This window comes from Grampus griseus (genome assembly GCF_964374135.1).
Source record: "Grampus griseus genome assembly, chromosome: 1".
NCBI classification, from domain to species: domain Eukaryota; kingdom Metazoa; phylum Chordata; class Mammalia; order Artiodactyla; family Delphinidae; genus Grampus; species Grampus griseus.
Window position 1 is genome coordinate 125,549,131 of NC_139017.1, and position 9,488 is coordinate 125,558,618.

Sequence of the window (9,488 nt, forward strand, 5' to 3'; positions counted from 1 at the left end):
GTCATCTGTCTTTGTGCTAGAGTTTAAGCCACCATGAGAGCAGGAACTCTGACTGTCTTGCTCACTGCCGTATGCGAGCACTTGGCATTGGGAAAGAGTACTCAATATGTCTTTATTGAACGAGAGAAGGGAATGGAGGGGCTATAGACAATTCCCTATAAACGTCCCTGTGGTAGGCAGCATAATGGTCCACCAAAGATGTCCATGCCCTAATCCCCAGATCTGTGAATATATTATGTTGCACGACAAAGGGACTTTGGAGATGTGACTAAAGTTAGGGACCTTGAGGGGAGGAGGTTATCCTGGACACCCAGATGGGCCCGATCTAATTATGCGAGTCCCTAAAAGTGGGTGAGGGAGGCAGAAGGGTCGGTCAGACAGCTGTAGAGCGAGGACTGTGCAGCTGCCTTTGAAGATGGAGGGAGGGGGTTATGGGCCAAGGAAGGTGGTGCCTCTGAAATCTGGAGATGACCCTCAGCTCACAGATACTGTAAAATGTATTCTCTGGGTCTTGGTTTAAAATGTTTGAGAAACACTGATCTAAATTGAAATCCAACAGTTTTGCTCTCTCTAAATCATGAAGGCCCAAGTCATGGCACACAATGGCTTCTGTGAGCTAATTCCTGTCTTCATTACCAGCCACATCCACCACTGTTGACACTGTTGTCCAGTAACACTGAGCTGCACATCCCATGCCAATACATGCTTCTGTGTCTTTGTTCATGCTATTCTCTTACATTTCCACTGTTCTTAGACTGGCTAAGTCTTTTTTTTTTAGTGAATGGTATTTTTTTTTAATTTATTTAATTTATTTTTGGCTGTGTTGGGTCTTTGTTGCTGTATCCGGGCTTTTCGCTAGTTGAGGCGAGCAGGGACAACTCTTTGCTGCGGTGCACAGGCTTCTCACTGCGGTGGCTTCTCTTGTTGCAGAGCACGGGCTCTAGGAGCGCAGGCTCTAGAGCGCAGGCTCAGTAGTTGTGGCGCACGGGCTTAGTTGCTCCGCGGCATGTGGGATCTTCCCGGACCAGGGCTTGAACCCATGTCCCCTGCACTGGCAGGCGGATTCTTAACCACTGCGCCACCAGGGAAGCCCCAGATTGGCTAAGTCTTACTCATCCATCCCAACTCAGCTCAGGCACCTTCTATTCAGTCATTTATTCAACAAATATATATTTAGCCATTGCTATGTGCCAAGGACTTGGGAGAGAGTGGAGAAAAAGACAGACAAGGTTTTAGGTCTCATGGAACCAACATTCTGGAGAAGGTAGACAAAAGACAAATAAATAACAAACAAATACCTTCAGATAATGACGAAAGAATAAGAGAGGCTAAGGGGAGAGAGAACCCGAGGAGGAGAGAAGCCAGTCAATGAAGGTGTTTCTAGGAGGTGAAACTTGAGCTGAGATTGGCACAGGCCAGACAAAGACTCAAAAAGACTTCCTGACAGAATAAAGGTTGAGTGCAAAGCCTGGAGGCAAAGGAACAAGCTTGCTGTGGTTGAGGCATAGAAATAAGGTCAGGGTAGCTGGGGAAAGTGACTCTGGGGAGAATGGTATGAAATGAAATTTGAGAAGAAGGTAGGAGCCAGATGTACCATGGGCTTGTTTGCCATGGAAGAGAGCCTGGATTTTACTCTCCAATCTATGGGAAACCATTGGTATATCATTAGAGGGTTTATTTATTTATTTAGCTGGGTTTTAACTAGGGTATCACAAGATATGAATTACATTAAACACACACACAAATACAAAAGCAAACAAACAGAAAAACTAGTCTTGGCTCTGTGTATGGAGGCTGGAGTAGAAGCAAGCAGACCAGTTAGGAAGCACCTGGGGAGGCCCAGGTAGGAAGTGATGGTGATGTGGACCACAGTGATAGCAGCAGAGATGGAAAGAAGTAGCCAGATCTTAGCCTTATTGATGTCTTCAGGTAGACTGAAGCCTCCTACTAGTATCTTCATAGCATCCTGGCATCCTCCTATCTTAGCACCTGTTGTATTAAATAGGACTAATTTCTTCTGGTATCGGCTTGTCTCCTCCATTAGCTTGCAAGTTCCTCATGGGCAGAGGCCACAATCCGTGGCACATAAAAGGCATGTGCTGAACTGAATGAAATTTAAATGGTTTTTCTGTTTTTTACTTCTGGTTTAGTTTAATATAACTACAATACGTTAAAAGTACATTAAATCTTATTCTGCTACATGGTGTTCGACATCATTAATAAGTCTTTTTTTATTGTAGCTACCTTAGTTTAGTTTAAAATTCGTTAGTTTTCATTAAGCCTTGGAATATTCTGGCATAAAGGAAATTATGGATTGAATTAGAAGATAACTGAATGAACAGATATATAGGGATTAAATAGGTTTCTGCTTCTTAACTGCAAAGGGTATCTACAGGGTATCTTTCAATGTGCCTTGCAACTTATGAAGCAATAACATTCTCCAAATATTCAACAGTAAAACATTACTTGGCTATTATAAGAATTTTAAAAATGTATATATCTGAAATATGTACATATATGATAGATATATACACACACCTATATATGAAATAGGCAAAATAGAGGATAAATTTGAGTTTATATAGTACATTGATTCAAACACAAACATGCTCATTTCCTCTGAATGACCAGATAAAATAGCTGCTTCATTTATAAGAAACTCAGAACCCCAAAGACCTTCAAGTAAATGAGGTATCTTCCAATAAAATGAAACCTCCTATCAACTGTAAACATCCTTCATACAGCCTGCCTGGAGGGTCAATATTAAAACTACAACTCTGTCTTGAATCAGAAAATCAAAAAGTGTGCTATGTCACTGACTCATCACTCAAGTGGTGACAATTTCCAGACAGTGAAAACAACATCTCAATGAGGGGGGCGGGGACCAGCCAGAAATAAAGCAACTGGCAGGAGGGCAGAGACAATTCCCCCTCAGTGAGCCTCTCTTTCCCCACTGCTCCAAGAAGCACAAAATAAAGAGCTAAAATCATATTTGACTAGGCTAGGAAAAACCCTTACCACAGGTGGTAATTTCATGTAGGCTAGAACTCTTCCTACTTCCACATCACTTTTCTTCTGTAGCACCATAGTAAGCTCAAGGGGCAGCATGGTATTGTGGAAAAGAAAAAGGCTAGTGAATCTCAGTTCTACTGTGTGCTGTTAACTGTCAGGGGGCCATTTCCTCATTCATGCAATGAGTTCAGGAATACCTACCTAGACAAAGTTACTAGGAGGATGAATATGCCAGTGTCATGGACCCATGAGAATACCTAGCACAGGGTAGGCACTCCACTGAGGCTAGCTTCCATTTTCCCTTCTGGGTCCAGCTTTTGTATCTCTTTTCTAAATCGTTTAAGACTTTCAACGTATTGGAATTGTATGTTTTGTTAGACTAGGTAAAAGGTCATATGTTAGGCAGTCTTAGCCCTGGCTATCAAAGAATTTAATAACTCAGAGGAGGAAGGAACCTCAAAGGTTAGCCAATAATTACCATGTCCTACTGCTCCTTTCCTCTCCCAAAAGCTGACATTTGAGTCTGGGCCACCAGAGAACAACCAAGTGATTGTTCTGAATGTGCATTAAGGCTGTCTGCCTTATAAATACATGCCGTTAATTACCCAGTTGACGCAATGAGGCAGGGTACAAAATCATTCTCTTCTGCCAGCAAAGCTACTGACAGACATATCTTACTGGTGGCAGATCAGGGACAACACTTTGGAGGTCATGTATTCTACATTCCTCATTTTTTTTTTTTTTTTTTTTTTTTTTTTTGCGGTACGCGGGCCTCTCACTGTTGTGGCCTCTCCCGTCGCTGAGCACAGGCTCCGGACGCGCAGGCTCAGCGGCCATATGCCATATGCCACATATGGCATATGGCCATATGGCCCATATGGCCCATATCCCATATGCCATATGGCCCATATGGCCCATATCCCATATGCCACAGGCCCAGCCGCTTCGTGGCATATGGGATCTTCCCGGACCGGGGCACGAATCTCTGTCCCCTGCGTCGGCAGGTGGACTCCCAACCACTGCGCCACCCGGGAAGCCCTACATTCCTCATTTTATATACAGATAAACTGAGCCCTAGAGAAAACAAGGGACTTGCCAAAGGTCCAAAGGTCACATTAATAGCAGAATCCAGATCAGAACGGAGGTGTCCCAATTTCTAATCCAAGATTACTTCTAGCAGGTAAGATTGCTTCTGACCAGTTGCAACTATAGCAGCATAAAACTAGAAATAACGCTAATATTAACACTGCCCTTAATACTAATGCTACAGTTTGTTGATCTTTTATTATGTTTGATGTACATTACATACAATCTTTATGATACCCATCTAGTAAAGCACTTACAATGACTAATGCTTTAGTTTTCAGAAGGTTGAATCACCCATCTCCCTCAAAAGAAGATCAAACAATAAAACCCAGTGTACATACAATATGTAACCATCTCTAATGATCTATTCCACTCTGAGGATGGAAGAGGAAAATCAGGTCCACCAAGTAGCTAACTTGCAACTCAGCCACTGGAGCCAACTTCTCTTCCCCATACCTTTCCATGGGCTATGTCATGAAAAAGAAGAGTTTCCTGACCAAAGCATCATCTCCTTTTTGCTTCTGAGTCTACCATTTGTTGAAAAATCGAACAAGCCATAACACGGACAAACCCTGGCCTGCCAGCCTCAGATCATCAAATCACCCCCTTCATAATGTCATGTCAGATGGCTTAAAGGGGAAGGAAAGTAACCACATCAACCCCTTCTGCTTTTTCTTCTCTCTAGCCAACAGTTCCAACCCCCATTACATGAGCCGAATTGGACGCACACCTGTTTTCCTTTCTTATGCAGCTGCTGAGGCTCTCTTGAACCTTCTCTCATCTCACTGGTTAGCATTTGTAGTCCTAATTTTACCCATTTACAGGAACTTTCTTCTCTTGCTTGAATTCAGGAGACTTCTGAAGTTTGGGTCCCTCTCTCTCTCTTTTTTTAAATTTTAGGGTGTTTTCTCCTTTCCCGCTTTATGACCTCTTTATAATTTTTCTTAACAAAGATCCCCTTATGCTTTTTTCCCTTCTTTCCTGTTTTTCTGGAATGTTCTGTCAGACCTATTCGTCTCTATTTCCAATTCAGATATATCACCCTGGACATAATATACTGGCTCCTGAAATGTTGTGTGTAAACAAATTACATTTAAAATGCATTAGGGAATCTTATCAGGCCCCAACCCCAGAATCATGTGTACTGTGAACTGTCTTATAAATTGAACAAGCATTCCTACAATAGAGCAATAAACAGGAAATAAAGAAAGAAGAAATAAGAGGTGGATGGAGTCTTGAAGAAACAAGGTACTTTCAGATCAGTTGGTGTTATTTGCTATGTTTTTTCTTTCTTCGATTAGCTTCACAAGGCTACAATTTTCATGGCACTTGTTCAATTAAGTTTCAACAATCCAGTCTTCTCTAATTTCACTCTCTGCATCTTTCAATAGCTATAAATAAAATAAGCCATCTCTTGGGCTTCCCTGGTGGCGCAGTGGTTGAGAGTCCGCCTGCCGATGCACGGGACACGGGTTCGTGCCCCGGTCTGGGAAGATCCCACATGCCGCGGAGCAGCTGGGCCCGTGAGCCATGGCCACTGAGCCTGCGCGTCCAGAGCCTGTGCTCCGCAACGGGAGAGGCCACAACAGTGAGAGGCCCGCGTACCGCAAAAAAAATAAAAAAATAAAAAATAAGCCATCTCTTACTGAAAAGGATGATATACTGGAAAGAGCCTGGTATTTAGGGCCAGAGGATCATCCTGGGGCCAGGTGTCATCCTGGTTTCTCCACTTCTACCTGTGTCATCATAGTAACATCATCACAAGTAACTCTGAAAAATGGCAATCCACATTTATTGAGAAAATTAGATCTCTTTCACTAACTTTTCTTCCTTAGTTTATTGGAAAGGTCTCTCCTTTGACACATTTAACCTTGAAGTCTCTATTCGTGGACAATGGCATGGGAGTGGCAGGTTTATCCTTGAGTCTTGTAAAATCCTGGCAAGTTTTGTAGCTTCAACCCCTGAGTCTTTTCTTAGTGCTATAAGGCATTAAAAATATTAAAGCACATTACAATTACTTTGTTTTAAGAGTCTTCTCGGAATTTCACAACTATCCTAATATAATTGGAGGCACCCTGGGTCTAGGGGGCAAAGACTAATGATCACCATGCTACAATATTCCTCAAGGTTTCTTCTATAAACTAAAAATTCAACCGAAATCTCGACACTAATAATCCCATATCTCAGCACCTCTGCCTGTTTTACTTAATATTTTCCTTTTACTGCAAAAGGGATGTAAATTAAGATTCTAATCTTAATAATCTTTTATAGGCATTTACTTAGCAATTTATCACAATGCAGAGCATGTGACTGAGTTGTTAACATTTGGTCTTCTACTAAATAAAGTAACTATTGGTATCTCTATTCTGCAGGTGGAGAGATCTGCAAGTTGATCACGCTAATACAGAAAAACCAGAAGTAAATTCAGAATTAGCTAAATTAGAACTACCTTCCATGCTTGAGTTTCCTCAATTGTAAAATAAAAATAAAGATAGCACCAAACTGACGGGATTATTGTGGGAGTTAAATGAGAAGCTCTTAGCAAAGTGCCTGGTATATAGAAAGAGCTCAATAAATACTATCATCCATTATTATTATTTTAAGAAAAAAGATAATACCATTTACTTATCAAGGACATTGTTAGAATTAAGCTAGACAGCCTTGCTTTTTGACCTCTCTCTTGGCCCATTCATCTGGCTCATCACTGAAGAATTAATTTGATTAAAACTAGATCCCATACCTCCTTCATAAAAGGTGACTTCATGCCACTTATAATTTATGACATACTAAGTGTTCTCATAATTATTGTCTTCCTAAACAGTTTTAACTTTTTTGAGGACAGGAACTGAGACTTACGTTTCTTTATATTACAATGACCAGCACAATGTCTTGAACATAACAGATGTTCAATACGTATTTATACTTTAAAAACACATTGTTACCATTAGCAAAGAACACCACCATGTTCCAAGAACAAAGGAAATTGGACAAAGCTTCTTTGGGATTTGGGTTTCTTTCCAGATTAGCCTGCACAAATGTACATGCAGAAGTTGAGAGCAGTGCTGTGAGTGTAATTGCAAAGATGACAAATAATTGGCCAAAGAACAAAGCAGGTACAATTTAAAAAAAAAAGTCCACAATTGAGAAATGATGTACATCTACTGTACTTATAGGATTCTTCTCCCATAAAAATCTCACATCTGCTTTAGAATTTTTTCCACACTAGAACTCATTCTAATGTAAGAAAGATTCAAAGCTTGCCAAAATTTGGGAATTTATGTAAGCATCATGACAGTCAAGAAACATGATACATGATAAAAGAATGCTGCAAACTCTTTTAGAGCCTTTTGTGCCCAAGAAAGTGACAGTAATGAATTGAGAATTTCACATTAAAATGGAGGGAAAGAGTATCAGCTCTCAGCCACTAAGGTCCTTTCAGTTATATGCTGGACAGAGAAACAGGGCACTGTACCATTCCTTGTTAATGGGAACCAGAATCTAATGTTTGTTTGCCCAAGTGGAGGTGGATATAATGTTTTGAGTCAGAGGTGCAAAGGCAAGGAGCACAGAGCCTGGAGCCAAAAACCTGTAACTCACTATCTCTGTGAAAGTGTGAAAGTTTCCACATCTGTAAAACGGGAATACTTATAACCAGTTCACTGAGTTTCTAAAGAATTATAGAGGATAACAGTGATACCCAAGGGCCAAGTCCGTAGTAGGTGCTCAACGAAGACTTTTATCCACACAGGATATACTCGTAGGGGATTGTAACAGACATTCGGAGTTTTGCCTTGTTCTTTAGAGATACCAGGAAAAAACTTTTTGTATGCATTTGCATTGCTATTCGTAAAACCTGGATCTAATCGCAGGGATACTTAATCTCCTCCAATGTTTGTATTTACTGCCCCTCAACCAAGTGAAAAGAGCCTCTCTAAAGAGACATTTCACAGATGAGAAAAGCGACTGGCCAGGCGGCTCGCCCCAGAGCATTCTGCTAGTGACTAGACAGGTGGGGACTGTGCGTCTACAGAGGCCTCAGGAAAGTGCTGCGGAGAAAGGGACAATTCACCCCCATGCAAGACTAAGTAAGACTCCTCCATATCTTATTCACAAAAGATCCACTTCCGAGCCGCGAGTCACGCCCGTGGGCCTGGCCCCTGACGGGTACCCGCTGCCGTTTCCAGACACCAGCCCTCCCCTCCTCACGTTCCCACCGTTCTGCGAACGCCTTGGAAACTCAATCTGAGCGCCCCTCCGCTCCATCTGGCCAACCGCGACCCGGCACTCTCAAGCGAACGTCCAGCCCACAGTGAGGACCCAGATGAGCAGAGGCCGCCCCCAAATCCCCCTCCCCGGGAGAAGCGAAGCACGAAAGCCGGGGGTCCCAAGCGTCCGCGCCCCACCGATTCCCCGGCCACTCACCGCGCGTCTCCAGCCCGCGGGCCCGCTGCGGGGCGGCGCGGAGCCGATGGCCCGGGTGCTGCGGGACGCACGTGCGGCGCAGGCAGTGTGCGCTCCGGGCGTTCCGGTGCCCGTGCGCGCCCCGCCTGTGACCCCGGGGTGGGCGCTCCGGCGGCGCAGGGGCGCGCGCGGACGTGCGTCGGGCGGCGCCCGGGCCGAGGAGATGGATGTGGCCGTGGTCGTCGGCAGAGGGAAAGCGGCTGCACTGTCAGCTGTCGAAGCGGGCCGGCCAGGGTCCGGTTCCGCTCCTGGCGGGCTATGCCCGTGCCCGTGCCGCCCGGAGCAAGGTAATTACCGCGGCACACGTCGGGTTCCCCTGCTATACAAGGAGGGTAGGAAAGCCTCGCTCCTCAGCCGGGGTGGTGAGGTGAATTAAGCACCAGGGTATGAAAAGCACGGCCGAATCATGTTCTCGCCCTTCACCGCCACGGGGAAGTGGCACTTCGTTGACACTCTGTAGAGAACTTTCCTCAGAGACGTTCTTCTGTGCTTGCCCAGCACTTACCACACCCTAGTGCTGCGGTCACCGAAGCGGGCTGTGTGTAAGACTGGGTGTGAGAAGAAAATACTAGAACTTTCATTTGTGTTTGTAACTAAAAAGTAAGAAAGAATTCACATTAAATAGGTGGCATGACCCTGACTCTAAATGGTCCCATGTTCCATATGTTATAAGTGGGATTCTGAGGGAAGAGGGAAAACTGTCCAAAATGCAGAGGGGATGACAGCGGTGCTTTTACTTATGACGATATTTTATTGACGCTAGGAATTCAACTCTAAGACGTACTATTTTTTTGCTTTTTTTTTTGGTGGTACTTGGGCCTCTCACTGTTGTGGCCTCTCCCGTTGCGGAGCACAGGCTCCGCACGCGCAGGCCCAGCGGCCATGGCTCACGGGCCCAGCCACTCCGCGGTATGTGGGATCTTCCCAGA